This window comes from Oncorhynchus mykiss, chromosome 24 (genome assembly GCF_057628025.1).
Source record: "Oncorhynchus mykiss isolate SJ-2025 chromosome 24, ASM5762802v1, whole genome shotgun sequence".
NCBI lineage: Eukaryota > Metazoa > Chordata > Actinopteri > Salmoniformes > Salmonidae > Oncorhynchus > Oncorhynchus mykiss.
Window position 1 is genome coordinate 43,838,826 of NC_143045.1, and position 21,789 is coordinate 43,860,614.

The 21,789-nt window shown below is 43.5% G+C and overlaps 1 protein-coding gene across 2 annotated transcripts in view; it reads left to right on the forward strand.

Moving 5' to 3' along the window:
• The first annotated feature begins 1,206 nt into the window (after window positions 1-1,206).
• Window positions 1,207-21,789, forward strand: part of cdon (cell adhesion associated, oncogene regulated) — a 141,306-nt gene continuing 120,723 nt past the window's right edge. The window contains exon 1 of one of the 2 annotated variants that reach the window (XM_036961315.2): window positions 1,207-1,914. The gene's annotated coding sequence lies outside the window, so the exon portion shown is untranslated. The remainder of the gene's footprint in view (window positions 1,915-21,789) is intronic. The other variant, XM_036961316.2, reaches the window with a different exon arrangement.

Here is a 21,789-nt window from a genome sequence, read left to right on the forward strand (position 1 = left end):
ACAGTAGTAGTAGAAACAGTAGTAGTAGAAACAGTAGTAGTAGTAGTAGTAGTAGTAGTAGTAGTAGTAGTAGTAGTAGTATTTGTAGCAGAAGTAGTAGTAGTAGAAGTAGTAGTAGTAGAAGAAGTAGTAGTATTAGTAGTAGTAGCAGTAAATGTATTAGTAGCAACAGCGGTAGTGGTAGTAGTAGTAGTAGAAGTAGTAGTAGAAACAGTAGTAATACTACTAGTAGTAGTAGTAGCAGTAGCAGTTGTAGTAGTAGTAGTGGTAGTAGTAGTAGTAGTAGTTGTAGTAGTAGTATCAGTAGTAGTAGTAGTGATAGTAGGTGTAGTAGTAGTAGCAGTAGTAGTCGTAGTAGTATAAGTGGTAGTAGTAGTAGAAGTAGTAGTGTAGTAGTAGTAGTATTTGTAGCAGTAGTAGTAGTAGAAGTAGAAGTAGAAGTAGTAGTAGTAGTATTGGTAATATTAGTAGCAGTAGTAGTAGTAGCAGAAGTAGTAGTAGTTGCAGAAGTAATAGTAGCAGTTGTAGTGTTAGTAGTTGTAGTAGTACCAGTAGTAGTAGTAGAAGTAGCAGTAGTACCAGTATTAGTAGTAGAAGTAGTAGAAGTAGTAGAAGTAGTAGTAGTATAGTGTTGTTTTTGTGTGGCGTATCGACTACTACTACTACTACTAATAACAAAAACAGTAATATGGCTATACAGGTTAATGGTTCACTGTTATTATATATCATGTATATGGTAATAATACTTTATTTACAAAGTAGTTTAACGGAACGACAACATTTGTATTTTATAGAAGTGAACTTCTAAAGCGTTTGGTATTTGGGTTATTATTTTTATCATAATGATGTGGCCAGTGACAGTTTGCTTCTTGAAAGTCCGATATCGTGAAAACATGACTGCTGACATGCAACACATTTTCAGAGACAGGAGGACAAATGAAACAAAGACCTAAAGATAGTTTTTGTTGTTGTTGTGGATTTTCCCTTAAAACGTGTGATTGATGAAAGGTATAGCCAATTCCTTTCGTAGTATTGTATACCTGTTGATTTCATGGAGGCTGTGGAGGAAGAAGAGATTTCGTTGTTTGATGGTAAAGGTTGTTGACGGCACAGGTACCCCTCCTCTTTCTCCCCTCATGTTTCCCCTCTCCCTCTCTCTGTGTCTCTCTCTCTCTCTCTGTCTCTCTCGCTGCCCCTCTCTCTCTCTCTCTCTCTCTCTACCTCTCTGTCTCTCTCTCTCTCTCTGTCTCTCTCTCTGTCTCTCTCTCTCTCTGTCTTTCTTTCTCTCTCTCTCTCTCTCTCTCTCTCTCTCTCTTTCTCTCTCTCTCTCTCTCTGTCTCTCTCTCTCTCTCTCTCTGTCTCTCTCTCTCTCTTTCTCTCTCTCTCTCTCTCTCTCTGTCTCTCTCGCTGCCTCTCTCTCTCTCTCTCTCTCTCTCAGTATTGAGCTGTTGGGCTGGAACATTCCTGGGTTCGCGATCAGGGTCTGCGAGCCGCTGCCATGATTTGCTGAGCAATTCGATCCTGGCATGAAGGATGTGTTGAAAAACACAGTGGTAGTGAGAGAGAGAGAGAGAGAGAGGGAGAGAGAGAGGGAGAGAGAGAGAGAGAAAGACGGGGGGGAGTGAACACGGCACTGAGAGCCAGAGTTCCTTTGCGGGACGCATTTCGTCGTAACTTCAGATAGTTAAAACTACACTACTCTGCGTGAGTTGAGACGTCGACAGTCGCACCTTAGCTCCGAAACACTCATCCACCGTAGAAAAGTTATTTACCGTTTCTTTTTCCTGTTCCCCATTCGTTCTGCACTTTGAGCCCGTGTCTAATGGAGGGCCCAGTACGGATTTGCCATCAGAAGAATGAGCTTTTCTGCTAGTTCGCCCGGCTGGTTGCAGGTTTTACCCTCCTGCAAGAGAGGTAAGAACAGGGAAAGGGAGAGAGGGGATCCGCTGCTTAAGGTTTTAGAGTTTCTTGGCTGGAGAGGGTTGCTTTGGGACGAAACGTTTTGTTCTGGCTTGTTCGTCTTGTTTAGTTTGTGGAATAAAAGTACAGTAAACTGTATTCATTAGACACGTGGGAACATTTAAACATGGTTCAATTCTAATTTGTTAAAAACTAAACACGGTGGCACGAGGTTCCCTGCTCTTTCTCTGTAAAGGGAGAGCGGGGCGCCCCTGCACGAACAGAAAATATGAATCGTTTTCTCAAATATGAAAACATTCTGGGCTAGAGGCTACAGCTTCAAAGTAACAATGTTAGGCTGGCTACACTTGAACTGATGCGAAACGTATGTGAGCGAACGTTATAGTAATATACCTTCTATACACAACACTCGGTTATCATTCATGGCATTGGTAGCCTTGTATCTTATGCCCGTTTATAATAAAACATATTAGAAGTATTATTTGAATCAAGGACGCAGTAAAATTGATTGTAAATTGTTTCTCTGGTTGCTAATGAATTTCGCACATTTAGGTGAATGAAAACACTATTTTGACAGTTATAACCTAAATCAAAAGCAAAGGTTATGCAAACCATCAAACTGCTTTGTAATTTCCAAGTTTCAAAGTAATTAACTGTAGCCTATCTGGAAAGAAACTTCACTTTGTAGAATCAACATTTTTTTTTCAGAGTTTTGAGAAAATGTAGGTTACTGTAAGGACTGTTTCAAGAATGTATAGAATGTTGTATTTTATACATTTAGTTGGGAGGCGTTGGTCTTTTAAAAGTCATTAAAATATACATATATTTTTTAACTTATAAGAACATGACTACACCAATAGATATGCCTTCAAATGAGTTCCTGAGTAAATAGTTGTAGCTTCTCAAGTGAAGGAAATAAACCCTGCAGGCCAGTTGAAAACAGATGGCCTCCAGGCGCCGTTTTGACTTTGAAAGATAAAAGGAATATATATATATATATATATTTTTTTTTAAAATGTCAAATATGTCCCCTGGTTGACACTCTGCTGTCACAATCATAAAAGGTGAAAATAGATTGAGGCAACAAATCCCTCAGAAATGTTACATATCGATTTGTTCCAGATGCATACTATAATGTACTTCTTTTGCTAGAGTACTGTATACAACTGTTACCATTGTAGGCCTAGCCACAGAAAACAATGCGCCTGAAAGCTCTTTTGAGAAGCACAGTTACCGATTGTCACAGAGTTTTAGTAAGAGCACTACGATAGTAAGAGTACTACTTTAGTAAGAGTACTACGATAGTAAGAGTACTACGATAGTAAGAGTACTACGATAGTAAGAGTACTACGATAGTAAGAGTACTACTTTAGTAAGAGTACTACATTAGTAAGAGTACTACTTTAGTAAGAGTACTACGATAGTAAGAGTACTACTTTAGTAAGAGTACTACTTTAGTAAGAGTACTACGGTAGTAAGAGTACTACTTTATTTTTGGTGGTTTAAAGTTAAATCAATAGTTTTATGTCAGATTTAGGTTCATAATGCTTAAACTTTTCAATAGAAATAAAATGTTGTTATATATTCTTACTAATGCAACCAAAGTAGATTTGAATTATTTACAGTAATATTACTAATTATATTATATCAATATTAAAAAGTGTAGTAATAGTAGGAGAAATAAGTAGACTTAGAATAATGTGTGGTCCTCATAGTACGAATAATTGTACTAGTACCTGTTAGTAACAAAATAAGTACTTTTACAGTATTATAGCAACATAGTCTGTGTTCGTACATGGTAGCAGGGGTGCAACTTTGGTTTTAGAAGTGGGGTGGGGGACATTATATATATATAAATATCTACAGTTGAAGTCGGAAGTTTACATACACCTTAGCCAAATAGATTTAAACTCCGTTTTTCCACAATTCCGGACATTCAATCCCAGTAAACATTCCCTGTCTTAGGTCAGTTAGGATCACCACTTTATTTTAAGAATGTGAAATGTCAGAATAATAGTAGAGAGAATGATTTATTTCAGCTTTTCTTTCTTTCAATAGGGTTGAGGTCAGTGCTTTGTGATAGCCACTCCAATACCTTGACTTTGTTGTCCTTAAGCCATTTTGCCACAACTTTGGAAGTATGCTTGGGGTCATTGTCCATTTGGAAGACTCATTTGCGACCAAGCTTTAACTTCCTGACTGATGTCTTGAGATGTTGCTTCAATATATCCACATAACTTTCCTGCCTCATGATGCCATCTATTTTGTGAAGTCCACCAGTCCCTCCTGCAGCAAAGCACCCCCACAACATGATGCTGCCACCTCCGTGCTTCACGGTTGGGATGGTGTTCTTCGGGTTGCAAGCCTCCCCCTTTTTCCTCCAATCATAACGATGGTCATTATGGCCAAACAGTTCTAATTTTGTTTCATCAGACCAGAGGACATTTGTCCAAAAAGTACAGTCTTTGTCCCCATGTGCAGTTGCAAACGGTAGTCTGGCTTTTTGATGGCCGTTTTGGAGCAGTGGCTTCTTCCTTGCTGAGCGGCCTTTCAGGTTATGTTGATATAGGACTCGTTTTACTGAGGATATAGATACTGTACTTGTTTCCTCCAGCATCTTCACAAGGTCCTTTGCTGTTGTTCTGGGATTGATTTGCACTTTTCGCACCAAAGTACGTTCATCTCTAGGAGACAGAATGCGTCTCCTTCCTGAGTGGTATGATGGCTGCGTGGTCCCATGGTGTTTATACTTGCGTACTATTATTTGTACAGATGAACGTGGTACCTTCAGGCATTTGGAAATTGCTCCCAAGGGTGAACCAGACTTGTGGAGGTCTACAGTTGTTTTTCTGTTGTCTTGGTTGGTTTATTTTGATTTTCCCATGATGTCAAGTGGCACTGAGTTTGAAGGTAGGCCTTGAAATACATCCACAGGTACACCTCCAATTGACTCAAATTATGTCAATTAGCCTATCAGAAGCTTCTAAAGCCATGACATAATTTTCTAGGAATTTTCCAAGTTTTTTAAAGGCACAGTCAACTTAGTGTATGTAAACTTCTGACCCACTGGAATTGTGATACAGTGAATTATAAGTGAAATAATCTGTCTGTAAACAATTGCTGGAAAAATTACTTGTGTCATGCACAAAGTAGATGTCCTAACCGACTTGCCAAAACTATAGTTTGTTAACAAGAAATTTGAGTTGTTGAAAAACGAGTTTTAATGACTCCAACCTAAGTTTATGTAAACTTCCGACTTGAACTGTATCTATATATAGTTTTGTAATTCTTTTGTATTTGTTTTATCCGGTCGGATTAACACTCCAAACAGCCCGACCGCTCCGGAGCGTCTGCATGGTCCTAAAGCACACCGTCGCCCTGTTTTGTATCTCATTCCAGTGATAAAACTGTGGGGGGACAAAAATGCAATTTCAGCATGTGGGGTTGACAGTGAATGTTGCGCCCCTGCATGGTCATGCGTTGATTAGATGGTGTAAAACCGGGATCATTCTGATCACGATAGCTGTACTGTTGTCTGTTGTCGTCTGTAGCTTGTAGAAGAAAATGGCAGAGATAGAAGATGCAGCAGAGTCATCACACACACAGACAGACAGACAGACAGACAGACAGACAGACAGACAGACAGACAGACAGACAGACAGACAGACAGACAGACAGACTATCTATCATTGGTGAGATAGAAGTGGGCTGAACAGACTATCTATCGCTGGTGAGAAAAATAATACACCAATGAAAGACCATTAAGCAGGTTTCCATCCAACCTTTTTACGTGACTAAAGAACATGTTGGATAAACAATGGCCTGACGGAAAAAAAGCTAATTTATTAATAAACTTTCCAAATATCAACAAAACAAAATATGCTAGACACGGTGGGATCTATATTTTTTATTAAAAAACAAAAAATAATAATTACCTGTTTTTTTCGTGTTGGTAATTGGTAGTTACAGTCTTGTCCCATTGCTGAAACTCCATTAAGGACTGGGGAGAGGAGAAGGTCGAGAACCGTGCGTCCTCCAAAACACGACCCTGCCAAGCCGCACTACTTCTTGATACACTGCCCGATAAATCCGGAAGACACATCCGGTGGGAAAATGCGCATATTGTTTTTAAGCAGATTTTTGAATATTCACATGAAAATCTGTTGCCAATTGAATGGACACTTAGCTAGTAATATGTATCTAATTGTGATGAATATTTGCAGGTGCAAAACTTGCTATCCTAAACATTTAATACATTAATTAACCCATGCAAGTATTACACACTACAGATGTAGCATCTTCATTTGAGCCAGTTTGCCACAGCGGGAAAATAATCCTGCAGGAACAGGAAATGTGAATTATTATGTGGATTAGAATGCATGTACATTTTTATAAGGGTTGATACATTTTTTTTTTGTAAAAATCAAGTCTGAAATTTCAAAGTGGAAATTACAAACTTTAGAAGTCTTTTTAAAAACCTCAAATATACTAGAAGTTTTACAGGAAAATTATCCTGCAAATGAAGATCCTATGTATTAGCTGCAGAAACAGATACTGGAGAAGAGAAGACATTTATCTAGATGCTAGGCATAGTCGGAGCAGCCAGCCAGGCAGGAATGTCCCTCTCTTCAGATCCTCTTGTCTAGCGTCTCCATGTTGCTTTGGGGCTGGAGACACACAGGCACTACTCCGTCATCTGTTGACAACAACACAATAGAAATGAATACAGAGCTGTGATATTTTGTAGGCTAAGTTAAATATGCATTATGCAGAAATCACTCCACCATTTCCTGGTTGTTAAATTATAATAGTTTGTCTAATTTCAGTTTTCGTGACAAAACAAACACGTATAGTGTAAAGAATCATTGTACCATTTAAACCGCTGTGAAATATATTTTCCAATAACCCAAAATATTGTATTTTCAGCTGTTTGAAGCTGCTGTACAAAACCCAAAGTAAAAAGACGAATATAGAACAGATCTACCACTTCTTAGACTGGCTTTCAACGAGAATGACAGATCTATAACTCACATTTCTACGCGGATTTTGTCAGGTCACCCAAACAGTGACACATTGCAGCTTTAAGTTTTTTTTATTTTGGGTCATTTTCATGTGTAAAAGGACGACCCGTGAGAAGTTCACAGGACTATGTCAAGTTGGGAATCAAATGAAAGGTAGGCATTTATAAACATTAAATAAATAATAAGAAAAAGGCTTTGATTTCGGGTCAAACAAATATATCAAAACACAGAAATGTTGAAGTAACGAAACCAACTGATCTCAACACTTCAATTTACTTGTTTTAGATGTTTAATTTTTTATTCTGCCTTCTGTAACTTTAATAAGAAACATTGTCTTGTAATTCTGTTACCAAGACCCCACATATCTTTAAGATATTGTGTAATTTCTATCCCTCGCGAGGAGGGAGGCTAATGACAGTAACGTCTGTCCCTCGCGAGGAGGGAGGCTAATGACAGTAACGTCTGTCCCTCGCGAGGAGGGAGGCTAATGACAGTAATGTCTGTCCCTCGCGAGGAGGGAGGCTAATGACAGTAACGTCTGTCCCTCGCGAGGAGGGAGGCTAATGACAGTAATGTCTGTCCCTCGCGAGGAGGGAGGCTAATGACAGTAATGTCTGTCCCTCGCGAGGAGGGAGGATAATGACAGTATTTTCTATCCCTCGCGAGGAGGGAGGATAATGACAGTATTTTCTATCCCTCGCGAGGAGGGAGGCTAATGACAGTAATGTCTGTCCCTCGCGAGGAGGGAGGATAATGACAGTAATGTCTGTCCCTCGTGAGGAGGGAGGATAATGACAGTAATGTCTGTCCCTCGTGAGGAGGGAGGATAATGACAGTAACGTCTGTCCCTCGTGAGGAGGGAGGCTAATGACAGTAATGTCTGTCCCTCGTGAGGAGGGAGGATAATGACAGTAATGTCTGTCCCTCGCGAGGAGGGAGGATAATGACAGGAATGTCTGTCCCTCGCGAGGAGGGAGGCTAATGACAGTAATGTCTGTCCCTCGTGAGGAGGGAGGATAATGACAGTAATGTCTGTCCCTCGCGAGGAGGGAGGATAATGACAGTAATGTCTGTCCCTCGCGAGGAGGGAGGATAATGACAGTATTTTCTATCCCTCGCGAGGAGGGAGGATAATGACAGTATTTTCTATCCCTCGCGAGGAGGGAGGATAATGACAGTATTTTCTATCCCTCGCGAGGAGGGAGGCTAATGACAGTAATGTCTGTCTCTCGCGAGGAGGGAGGATAATGACAGTAATGTCTGTCCCTCGTGAGGAGGGAGGATAATGACAGTAATGTCTGTCCCTCGTGAGGAGGGAGGATAATGACAGTAACGTCTGTCCCTCGTGAGGAGGGAGGCTAATGACAGTAATGTCTGTCCCTCGTGAGGAGGGAGGATAATGACAGTAATGTCTGTCCCTCGCGAGGAGGGAGGATAATGACAGGAATGTCTGTCCCTCGCGAGGAGGGAGGCTAATGACAGTAATGTCTGTCCCTCGTGAGGAGGGAGGATAATGACAGTAATGTCTGTCCCTCGTGAGGAGGGAGGATAATGACAGTAATGTCTGTCCCTCGCGAGGAGGGAGGCTAATGACAGTTCACAGAAGTAACAAGGAAGACCTTTTAATGAGTTAATAAGAGTATTTTTTACTGATTTTGTTTTGTTTATGAATTATTAAGTGATTACAACTCGAAATGACGTTACCAATTTGGTAATGGAATTTCTGCATAACACTACAGAACAGCACAGTAGAGTACAGTCAAGGAACAACCTCCAGGAAGGTTGCTCTCCAGGAACAGGGTTGGCGAGCTCTGCCTTAGGACATCAACAGCCAGCCAATGTTTTTGTGAACTTGCTAAATACAGCATTGCTATATCCTACATCTGTTGATTACCGGTGCACAGTTCTGACTGTCTGCCTGGGAGCTGACATGCCTATCTATGCCCTTCCCATCTCTCTCTCTCCCTCTCTAGCTTGCTTTCTTTGCTGTGGAAGATGCAAGAGTTTGTGTTCTCGAAGTAGGCTACTGCAACTAGTTTCCTCCGTTGCAAAAATACAGAATTCTAGGAGTCAAAGGGTCGATTCCGTAAGCTTGACACCAAGACATGGGAGTCGAAACTGGGAGTCGAAACTGGAGTGGGTCGAGGAATGGATTATTTTGGAGTCGACTCCCCACTACTATATATTGTACTGTATTGTACTGTATTGTACTGTGTTGTACTGTATTGTACTGTATTGTACTAAACTCTACTGAACTCTACTGTACTATACTGAGCTCTGCTCTGCTATTCTGTGCTGTACTGTACTGAGTACTACTGTACTGTACTGAGTACTACTGTACTGAGTACTACTGTACTGTACTGAGTACTACTGTACTGTACTGAGTACTACTGTACTGAGTACTACTGTACTGTACTGAGTACTACTGTACTGTACTGAGAACTACTGTGCTGTACTGAGTACTACTGTGCTGAGTACTACTGTACTGAGTACTACTGTGCTGAGTACTACTGTACTGAGTACTACTGTGCTGAGTACTACTGTACTGAGTACTACTGTGCTGAGTACTACTGTGCTGTACTGAGTACTACTGTGCTGTACTGAGTACTACTGTACTGTACTGAGTACTACTGTGCTGTACTGAGTACTACTGTACTGTACTGAGTACTACTGTACTGAGTACTACTGTACTGTACTGAGTACTACTGTACTGTACTGAGTACTACTGTACTGAGTACTACTGTACTGTACTGAGTACTACTGTGCTGAGTACTACTGTACTGAGTACTACTGTACTGTACTGAGTACTACTGTGCTGTACTGAGTACTACTGTACTGTACTGAGTACTACTGTACTGAGTACTACTGTACTGTACTGAGTACTACTGTACTGTACTGAGTACTACTGTACTGAGTACTACTGTGCTGTACTGAGTACTACTGTGCATTACTTTGAGGTCCAAACGTTTTGAAACATAAATCTTCTTCCATTCTCAAGAGGTTGAATGTATCTCAGCGGAAAAAGCATCGCAGCGAACGAGACAACGCCCCCTCTGTCTCAGTAGGTGTAGCGTCTCTACAGTATCTGATGTTCTCTGGTCAGAAAGACGTTGTTGTTGCCGCCCGTTGAATTCAAGGGAAGCCAGCCTGCATTTGGGCTCCCTTGAAAAAAACCCCCAAAAGATTAAATAATTGCCAATCAGCTTTGGGCTAAACTGAGTGAGCTCAACTGTGAATGATAACTAGACTAAATCATTATTCAAATGACGAAAATATGACTAAGACTCAATGATATTTTAGTCAAACTGGCTAAGACGCTGCTGTGTCGTACCGATCAGGGACCCGGGGTGAAATTCCGTTACCGGGTGTCAATCCACATTCCTTGATGCAGTTCAATATGTCACGTTGTCGTATCATAGACGACACACATCTTCTTTCTGAAGACATCATTGAATTTTCATTTGGAGCAGATATTCATTTTAACATTAATCATTTTTATAATTATAATTTTGTTAAAAACGGAATTTACCGAAATTCTGTTACCAAATTGTTTTGCATCTGGACAGTAAATGCAATGTAAAATAATTTTGTAAAATGTTCAGTGTAAACTGTTACAATGAAGTATAGAGTTGATTTTGGTATGGTTTGTTAAACTTTGAAATCAATGGTTTTTGTTTTGGTATACATTTGAAGTAAAACATCTGTTACAGTGGAATTACCCCTTTAAGTCTTTTCTCCTTGTTTCCTTTCTCTGTCGTACATCAATATAACCTGGCCCGTCCGCGGTGTAGAAAACAGTTTATATTTGTTGTCTTTATGTCTAAAATAGAGTTTCACAGTAACTATATTAAATTTAGTCCTAGATTATTGTCTACTATATTTAATTTAGTCCTAGATTATTGTCTACTATATTTAATTTAGTCCTAGATTATTGTCTACTATATTAAATTTAGTCCTAGATTATTGTCTACTATATTTAATTTAGTCCTAGATTATTGTCTACTATATTAAATTTAGTCCTAGATTATTGTCTACTATATTTCATTTAGTCCTAGATTATTGTCTACTATATTAAATTTAGTCCTAGATTATTGTCTACTATATTAAATTTAGTCCTAGATTATTGTCTACTATATTTCATTTAGTCCTAGATTATTGTCTAATGTTATTAGGTCATATTCAGAAAGTCTGAGTTATATTATTACCTGTTAGTTTCCATGTAATGTAATGTCCCCCCCCCCCCCCCCCCTCCCCATATCACGGTTGTTTCACAGCTCCTAATGTTACATAGGGGCCACTTTACAACCAGGAACACTTCTTAGTGGGGGCCAACAGAAAGGTTTGAATGTGTCTCAGGAGGCACGGAGCCAGTGAGAGCACACATGAGCGCTTCCTAATAAAACTCTTTAGAGTTCAAACGGTCTCTCCGGCCATTGTTTCCTCTACAGGGGGACAAGAAGACACTTCCGTTGACTTCCGAAGCTATTCTCTCTGCTCTCCGTTATTAGAAGAGCTCAGATCAGAGACCTGAAGTCTTTGTGTTGCTACCGACCCGGCCGTCCCCCTGCTCGCCTACTGCTGTGCTAGCCAGATAACCTTTTAACATGTAGATTATGGACGTACGGGGTATTTGGGGATTTCTGTATATTTGACCGATGTTGTGTATGTATTGTGAGTGTGATTTCATGCTCTGTAGTGTGATATAATGTTCTGTAATGTGATATAATGTTGTGTATTGTGATATAATGTTGTGTATTGTGATATAATGTTGTGGATTGTGATATAATGTTGTGGATTGTGATATAATGTTCTGTAGTGTGATATAATGTTGTGTATTGTGATATAATGCACTCTATCGTGATATAATGTTGTATATTGTGATATAATGTTGTATATTGTGAGATAATGTTCTATATTGTGATATAATGTTGTATATTGTGATATAATGTTGTATATTGTGAGATAATGTTCTGTATTGTGATATAATGTTGTATATTGTGAGATAAGGTTCTGTATTGTGACATAATGTTCTGTATTGTGATATAAGTGATCAAGTTTCCTGAGAAACCGTTGTGTTATTTTTAAAGGCGTGTTTTTCTGTTTGGGTGATTAGTAGAAAAAAAATGAAATAAATCATTAGTGGTACTTATCATACAGACGGAGGTAAACACGGCCGTGTCGTTATAGTAGAATAATGTTTGGCCGATTAGGGCTGGGGATAATGACAAACACATGAGAGAGGTATGTTAAGTGGTCTATTTGAATGTAAGCAGCACGTGTAATGATTCAAACCCCTTCTCCGCTAATGGCTCTGTTGGTCATTCTGACTCCACTGTCGTAATCACAATCAGACACAGCAACCTGATTGGATCACTAGTGGACGTCTGGACTGTGGCTGAATGATCTGATTGATTGGTGTTTTAACAAGTGAGGTTGATGCGTAATGACAGAGGTTATTTCTGATGATTCACTCTGATGATTAAAGCAGGAGTGAGAGAGAGAGACAGAGAGAGAGAGAGAGAGAGAGAGAGAGAGACAGAGAGAGAGAGAGAGAGAGAGAGAGACAGAGAGAGAGAGAGAGAGAGAGAGAGACAGAGAGAGAGAGAGAGAGAGCGAGACAGAGAGAGAGAGAGAGAGAGAGAGAGAGAGAGAGAGATGTAGTGGATGGCTCCTTTGTCCTGGGTGTCTCCCAGGGGTTGGGGTTTAGGGGTAGGGAGGGTTTGGTTGAGGTCAGGTTAGAATAGAACAGAGGAACCTGTCAGAACATCAGAATAATGAAGAGTGTAGAAAAGGGTTCAGAGGGGAACACTGAGGAGGAATCATTACCTCTATGTGAGTGTTTCGACAACCAGAGAGACATAATTATATAATATATGTTATGTTATATAATATGTTTGAAATGCATCTATTATTTTGGAACTTTTGTGAATGTAATGTTTACTGTACATTCTTTATTGTTTATTTCATTTTTCTTTATTATCTATTTCACTTGTTTTGTCAATGTAAACATATATTTCCCATGCCATTAAAACCCCTAGAATTGAGAGAGAGAGAGACACACAGAGACAGAGAGAGAGAGAGACACACACAGAGACAGAGACAGAGAGAGAGAGAGAGAGACAGAGAGGGAGAGAGAGAGAGACAGAGAGGGAGAGAGAGAGAGAGAGGGAGAGAGAGAGAGAGACAGAGAGAGACAGAGAGAGAAAGAGAGAGAGATGATGTGTTCTTTTGGGGAGGTGAGAGGGTGAGAGAGAGAGAGAGGAGGGGGGGGGGGCTGTGTGAAAGAGGGAAAGTGGGTTCTCTGTTATTTTGGGAGTCCTCCTCTCAGCCAGCCCTGGTTCCTGGGGTTCCTCTCTCTCTGCCTGCAGCCCAGATGTTAGCCAGGCAACCAAGGCAAAGTCAGCGACAGCTAGTCAGAGGTAGCTAGCTAACCTCACTGGTCTCTGGTCTAGCCCTTTCAGAGGGGATGATAGTAGTGTCTCTAGCCCTGTTGGAGGGGATGACAGTAGTGTCTCTAGCCCTGTTGGAGGGGATGACAGTAGTGTCTCCGGCCCTGTTGGAAGGGATGAGAGTAGTGTCTCTGGTCCTGTTGGAGGGGGTGACAGTAGTGTCTCTGGCCCTGTTGGAGGGGATGACAGTAGTGTCTCTAGCCCTGTTGGAGGGGGTGACAGTAGTGTCTCTAGCCCTGTTGGAGGCGATGACAGTAGTGTCTCTGGTCTAGCCCTGTTGGAGGGGATGACAGTAGTGTCTCTGGTCTAGTCCTGTTGGAGGGGATGACAGTAGTGTCTCTGGTCTAGCCCTGTTGGAGGGGATGACAGTAGTGTCTCCGGCCCTGTTGGAGGGGATGACAGTAGTGTCTCTAGCCCTGATGGAGGGGATGACTGTAGTGTCTCTGGTCTAGCCCTGTTGGAGGGGATGACAGTAGTGTCTCTGGTCTAGTCCTGTTGGAGGGGATGACAGTAGTGTCTCTGGTCTAGCCCTGTTGGAGGGGATGACAGTAGTGTCTCCGGCCCTGTTGGAGGGGATGACAGTAGTGTCTCTAGCCCTGATGGAGGGGATGACGGTAGTGTCTCTGGTCTAGCCCTGTTGGAGGGGATGACAGTAGTGTCTCTGGTCTAGTCCTGTTGGAGGGGATGACAGTAGTGTCTCTGGTCTAGCCCTGTTGGAGGGGATGACAGTAGTGTCTCCGGCCCTGTTGGAAGGGATGAGAGTAGTGTCTCTGGCCCTGTTGGAGGGGATGACAGTAGTGTCTCTGGCCCTGTTGGAGGGGATGACAGTAGTGTCTCTGACCCTGTTGGAGGGGATGACAGTAGTGTCTCTAGCCCTGATGGAGGGGATGACTGTAGTGTCTCTGGTCTAGCCCTGTTGGAGGGGATGACAGTAGTGTCTCTGGTCTAGTCCTGTTGGAGGGGATGACAGTAGTGTCTCTGGTCTAGCCCTGTTGGAGGGGGTGACAGTAGTGTCTCTGGCCCTGTTGGAGGGGATGACAGTAGTGTCTCTGACCCTGTTGGAGGGGATGACAGTAGTGTCTCTGACCCTGTTGGAGGGGATGACAGTAGTGTCTCTAGCCCTGATGGAGGGGATGACTGTAGTGTCTCTGGTCTAGCCCTGTTGGAGGGGATGACAGTAGTGTCTCTGGTCTAGTCCTGTTGGAGGGGATGACAGTAGTGTCTCTGGTCTAGCCCTGTTGGAGGGGATGACAGTAGTGTCTCCGGCCCTGTTGGAGGGGATGACAGTAGTGTCTCTAGCCCTGAAGGAGGGGATGACTGTAGTGTCTCTGGTCTAGCCCTGTTGGAGGGGATGACAGTAGTGTCTCTGGTCTAGCCCTGTTGGAGGGGATGACAGTAGTGTCTCCGGCCCTGTTGGAAGGGATGAGAGTAGTGTCTCTGGCCCTGTTGGAGGGGATGACAGTAGTGTCTCTGGCCCTGTTGGAGGGGATGACAGTAGTGTCTCTAGCCCTGATGGAGGGGATGACTGTAGTGTCTCTGGTCTAGCCCTGTTGGAGGGGATGACAGTAGTGTCTCTAGCCCTGTTGGAGGGGATGACAGTAGTGTCTCTAGCCCTTTTCGAGGGGATGACAGTAGTGTCTCTAGTCCTGTTGTAGTGGAGCTGAGTAGTGTCTCTAGCCCTGTCGGAGTGGAGCTGAGTAGTGTCTCTAGTCCTGTTGTAGTGGAGCTGAGTAGTGTCTCTAGTCCTGTTGTATTGGAGCTGAGTAGTGTCTCTAGTCCTGTTGTAGTGGAGCTGAGTAGTGTCTCTAGTCCTGTTGTAGTGGAGCTGAGTAGTGTCTCTAGCCCTGTTGTAGTGGAGCTGAGTAGTGTCTCTAGTCCTGTTGTAGTGGAGCTGAGTAGTGTCTCTAGTCCTGTTGTATTGGAGCTGAGTAGTGTCTCTAGTCCTGTTGTAGTGGAGCTGAGTAGTGTCTCTAGTCCTGTTGTAGTGGAGCTGAGTAGTGTCTCTAGTCCTGTTGTATTGGAGCTGAGTAGTGTCTCTAGTCCTGTTGTAGTGGAGCTGAGTAGTGTCTCTAGTCCTGTTGTAGTGGAGCTGAGTAGTGTCTCTAGTCCTGTTGTAGTGGAGCTGAGTAGTGTCTCTAGTCCTGTTGGAGGGGATGACAGTAGTGTCTCTGGTCTAGCCCTGTTGGAGGGGGTGACAGTAGTGTCTCTAGCCCTGTTGGAGGGGATGACAGTAGTGTCTCTGGTCTATCCCTGTTTTAGGTGGTGACAGTAGTGTCTCTGGCCCTGTTGGAGGGGATGACAGTAGTGTCTCTGACCCTGTTGGAGGGGATGACAGTAGTGTCTCTGACCCTGTTGGAGGGGATGACTGTAGTGTCTCTGGTCTAGCCCTGTTGGAGGGGATGACAGTAGTGTCTCTGGTCTAGCCCTGTTGGAGGGGATGACAGTAGTGTCTCCGGCCCTGTTGGAAGGGATGAGAGTAGTGTCTCTGGCCCTGTTGGAGGGGATGACAGTAGTGTCTCTGGCCCTGTTGGAAGGGATGACAGTAGTGTCTCTAGCCCTGATGGAGGGGATGACTGTAGTGTCTCTGGTCTAGCCCTGTTGGAGAGGATGACAGGAGTGTCTCTAGCCCTGTTGGAGGGGATGACAGTAGTGTCTCTAGCCCTTTTCGAGGGGATGACAGTAGTGTCTCTAGCCCTGTTGGAGGGGGTAACAGTAGTGTCTCTAGTCCTGTTGTAGTGGAGCTGAGTAGTGTCTCTAGTCCTGTTGTAGTGGAGCTGAGTAGTGTCTCTAGTCCTGTTGTAGTGGAGCTGAGTAGTGTCTCTAGCCCTGTCGGAGTGGAGCTGAGTAGTGTCTCTAGTCCTGTTGTAGTGGAGCTGAGTAGTGTCTCTAGTCCTGTTGTAGTGGAGCTGAGTAGTGTCTCTAGCCCTGTTGTAGTGGAGCTGAGTAGTGTCTCTAGTCCTGTTGTAGTGGAGCTGAGTAGTGTCTCTAGCCCTGTTGTAGTGGAGCTGAGTAGTGTCTCTAGCCCTGTTGTAGTGGAGCTGAGTAGTGTCTCTAGTCCTGTTGTAGTGGAGCTGAGTAGTGTCTCTAGTCCTGTTGTAGTGGAGCTGAGTAGTGTCTCTAGTCCTGTTGTAGTGGAGCTGAGTAGTGTCTCTAGTCCTGTTGTAGTGGAGCTGAGTAGTGTCTCTAGTCCTGTTGTAGTGGAGCTGAGTAGTGTCTCTAGCCCTGTTGGAGTGGATGAAAGTGGTGTCTCTGGGGATAAATAGCTCTGTGGTTTTGTTGTTTATTTGAGTTCTGCTCTGGTCTTCAGTATTGTTGCAGTAACCGATCAGCTGTTGGACCAGACTCTCTCCAAACACTGAGTCAGAAAAATAGGAAACGGACTTCCTGAATTTTGAATATTCATCGCTCATTCAGATGTTTTTAGGGAACTGCAGTCAATTCAAGACCCTGCTGAGGACGACGGACGTTGCAGATGAGCGTCCCTGAGACGGTTTCTGACAGTTTTTGAACAGGTTCATCAGCTATCTGAGTGGCTGGTCTCAGACGATCCCACAGTTTCATCAGCTATCTGAGTGGCTGGTCTCAGACGATCCCGCAGGTAAAGAAGCCAGATGTGGAGTTCCTGGGCTGGCGCGGTTACACGTGGTCTGCGGCTGTGAGCCCAGATGGACGTACTGACAAATGATCTAAAACAAAGTTGGAGGCGGCTTATGGTAGAGAAATTAACATTCAATTATCTGGCAACCGCTATTTTGGTCTTACTGAGATTTATTGTCAGGGCCCAGGTCTGACAGAATCTGTGCATAAGATCTAGGTGCTGCTGTAGCCCCTCCTTGGTTGGTGACAGAAGCACCAGATCATCAGCAAACAGCAGACATTTGACTTCAGATTCTAGCAGGGGGAGGCCGGGTGCTGCAGACTTTTCTAGTGCCCGCACCAATTCGTTGATATATATGTTGAAGAGGGTGGGGCTTAAGCTGGCATGCTGATGGGGCCTGCTGATGGGGCCTGCTGATGGGGCCTGCTGATGTGTCGAGCGAGCCACTCTTAAGTGTTCTTATTGTATAACATTTTTAAATCAACTTTTTTGGGACAAAACACAACTATCCTGTGATCACAGATGAAGAGAGGATGTCCTCAGCTTTCTGTAGGGCTACTTTTTATTTCTCAATTCTACATTTTGAGCTCAATAGGAATTATTTCGAAAACAAGATATTTGATATGGCTTTGAGTTACAGAGTGTGAAATGCATAGGCCTCAATGGGCGGTAGGCTACAACTGGGACATTTAATGTTAATTCAATTCTACATTTTGAGCTCAATAGGAATTATTTGGGGACATTAAATGTCCTGTTAGATTAATACATAGATACAAGCAGTGGGTATTATCTTTAGTTAGTGTTGTGGGGGTGGTTTGCTGCAGGAGGGACTGGTGCACTTCAATCCCATAGAAAATGTGTTGGCAGAACTGAAAAAGCGTGTGTGAGCAAGGAGGCCTACAAACCTGACTCAGTTACACCAGCTCTGTTAGGAGGAATGGGCCAAAATTCACCCAACTTATTGTGGGAAGCTCGTGGAAGGCTACCCGAAACGTTTGACCCAAGTTAAACAATTTAAAGGCAATGCTACCAAATACTATTTGAGTGTATGTAAACTCCCGACCCACTGGGAATGTGATGATAGAAATAAAAGCTGAAAAAATCATTCTCTCTACTATTATTCTGACATTTCACATTCTTAAAATAAAGTGGTGATCCTAACTGACCTAAGACATAAAAATTTTACTAAATGTCAGGAATTGTGAAAAACTGAGTTTAAATGTATTTGGCGAAGGTGTATGTAAACTTCCTGACTTCAACTGTAGCTGTGCATATGCTGAACATCCGAACCATGCATGTTTTAGTCATTAGTTATACGCTGTTTTTAAGGACATTTAAACGTGGGTAATTTGGCCATTATCCGTGGTTTATTCAAGGTGCTGGCTGCTTGGGCCCTAATTGGTTAGGCACCCAATGCATTTAGATGACCGGGAACATTTTGCAAATGTCTGATGGGTGGGGTGGGACATCATGGCTGTAGTTTCAGCCCGTGGGTGGGGTAGGACATCATGGCTGTAGTTTCAGCCCGTGGGTGGGGTGGGGCATCATGGCTGTAGTTTCAGCCCGTGGGTGGGGTGGGGCATCATAGCTGTATTTTCAGCCCATGGGTGGGGTGGGACATCATGGCTGTAGTTTCAGCCCGTGGGTGGGGTGGGACATCATGGCTGTAGTTTCAGCCCGTGGGTGTGGTGGGGCATCATGGCTGCAGTTTCAGCCCGTGGGTGTGGTGGGGCATCATGGCTGCAGTTTCCGCCCGTGGGTGTGGTGGGACATCATGGCTGTAGTTTCAGCCCGTGGGTGGGGTGGGACATCATGGCTGTAGTTTCAGCCCGTGGGTGGGGTGGGACATCATGGCTGTAGTTTCAGCCCATGGGTGTGGTGGGGCATCATGGCTGTAGTTTCAGCCCGTGGGTGTGGTGGGGCATCATGGCTGTAGTTTCAGCCCGTGGGTGTGTAGGGCATCATGGCTGTAGTTTCAGCCCGTGGGTGGGGCGGGACATCATGGCTGCAGTGGTGTTCCAAACACAGCTGTAGATATCAGGGAAAAACACACACTTCCCCTTTGACGACCCAACGGTGGTTTAGTTCCATCTTTAACTGTTAGTTATTCCTAGTTTCATCAAACACATCTATTTAAATAACGATAATACGTCTGTTTTAAAACACAAAGACGCTTTACAACAAGCAACCAGAAGTTACAAATAGATGTTTACTGTGTAAATATATAACTCTATTCAGTATGGAGTCGGTGTTGAATGGCCGTAATACTTAAACTGAATAATACTGATATGGCAGATGGATTTAATGTGTGATTTTTGGCTTGTGCTGCTGAAGTTTATGAGAGTACTTAGGCTGATTGCTCTGAACCACATTAGTGCGAAAGAACAAACAGAGTAAACATTACCCAGGACATTACAACACGACATTATAAAGTACTGTAGTCCTTCCTGCCAAAAACAAATCCCATAATGTCCCTGATCTGTGTCTGATGACCCCTGTAGTAGTCTGGTAAACTCTAGGGTCCTCTGTGTCTGATGACCCCTGTAGTAGTCTGGTAACCTCTAGGGTCCTCTGTGTCTGATGACCCCTGTAGTAGTCTGGTACCCTCTAGGGTCCTCTGTGTCTGATGACCCCTATAGTAGTCTGGTAAACTCTAGGGTCCTCTGTGTCTGATGACCCCTGTAGTAGTCTGGTAACCTCTAGGGTCCTCTGTGTCTGATGACCCCTGTAGTAGTCTGGTAAACTCTAGGGTCCTCTGTGTCTGATGACCCCTGTAGTAGTCTGGTAACCTCTAGGGTCCTCTGTGTCTGATGACCCCTGTAGTAGTCTGGTACCCTCTAGGGTCCTCTGTGTCTGATGACCCCTGTAGTAGTCTGGTAAACTCTAGGGTCCTCTGTGTCTGATGACCCCTGTAGTAGTCTGGTAAACTCTAGGGTCCTCTGTGTCTGATGACCCCTGTAGTAGTCTGGTAACCTCTAGGGTCCTCTGTGTCTGATGACCCCTATAGTAGTCTGGTAAACTCTAGGGTCCTCTGTGTCTGATGACCCCTGTAGTAGTCTGGTAACCTCTAGGGTCCTCTGTGTCTGATGACCCCTGTAGTAGTCTGGTAACCTCTAGGGTCCTCTGTGTCTGATGACCCCTGTAGTAGTCTGGTAAACTCTAGGGTCCTCTGTGTCTGATGACCCCTGTAGTAGTCTGGTAACCTCTAGGTCCTCTGTGTCTGGTGACCCCTGTAGTAGTCTGGTACCCTCTAGGGTCCTCTGTAGTAGTCTGGTAACCTCTAGGTCCTCTGTGTCTGGTGACCTCTGTAGTGGTCTGGTAACCTCTAGGTCCTCTGTGTCTGATGACCCCTGTAGTAGTCTGGTAACCTCTAGGTTCTCTGTAGTCACATTGGTCGTGTTCCAAATGGGACCCTATTCCTTACATAGTGCACTACTTTTGACCAGGGCCCTACGGAGAGATGGAGACTGGCTTCTATCGGACAGATCTCCTATCTCTGTCTCTCTCTCTCTCTCTCTGTCTCTCTCTCTGTCTCTCTCTCTGTCTCTCTCTCTGTCTCTGTCTCTCTCTCTGTCTCTCTCTCTCTGTCTCTCTCTCTCTCTCTCTGTCTCTCTCTCTCTCTCTCTCTCTCTCTCTCTCTCTCTCTGTCTCTCTCTCTGTCTCTCTCTCTCTGTCTCTCTCTCTCTGTCTCTCTCTCTCTGTCTCTCTCTCTCTGTCTCTCTCTCTTTCTTTCTTTCTTTGTTTCTTTCACTCTCTCTCTCTCTCTCTCTCTCTCTGTCTCTCTCTGTCTCTCTCTCTCTCTCTCTCTCTCTCTCTCTGTCTCTCTCTGTCTTTCTCTCTCTCTCTGTCTCTCTCTCTTTCTCTTTCTTTCTTTGTTTCTTTCGGTCTCTCTCTGTCTCGCTCTCTGTCTCGCTGTCTCTCTCTCTCTGTCTCTCTGTCTCTCTGTCTCTCTCTCTTTCTTTCTTTCTTTGTTTCTTTCACTCTCTCTCTCTCTCTCTCTCTCTGTCTTGCTCTCTGTCTCTCTCCCTCTCTCTCTCTCTCTCTCTCTTGCTCTCTGTCTCTTTGTCTCTCTGTCTCTCTCTCTTTCTCTTTCTTTCTTTCTTTCTTTGTTTCTTTCGGTCTCTCTCTGTCTCGCTCTCTGTCTCGCTGTCTCGCTCTCTGTCTCTCTGTCTCTCTGTCTCTCTCTCTTTCTTTCTCTCTCTCTCTCTTTCTTTCTTTCTTTCTTTCTTTCTTTTGCTCTCTCTCTCTCTGCTCCCACGGAAACAGCAGTGTTCCAGAGTCTTCCAGAATTTAGGAGGGTATTTTTGCATCCTCAGCTTTCCTTCCTGTTTGCAAGATTGATTTATTTTTCTCTTCCTGAAGGTGACCCTCCTAAATTCTCTGGACTGATTGAGTGTGTTGTTACGTTAGTGGGAGCCGGACCCAAGTCTGCAGAGTTAACACAGCTCTCATAGCTTTCTCTTTACTGTGTTGAGCAAATAAGTCACATCTGACATGGGTTTCTATCTGGTTTCTATCTGGTTTCTATCTGGTTTCTCTCTGGTTTATATCTGGTTTCTCTCTGGTTTATATCTGGTTTATGTCTGGTTTCTATCTGGTTTCTGTCTGGTTTCTCTCTGGTTTCTCTCTGATTTCTCTCTGGTTTCTATCTGGTTTCTCTCTGGTTTCTCTCTGGTTTCTATCTGGTTTCTCTCTGGTTTATATCTGGTTTCTCTCTGGTTTCTCTCTGGTTTCTCTCTGTGTTTCTATCTGGTTTCTTTCTGGTTTGTCTCTGGTTTCTCTCTGGTTTATATCTGGTTTC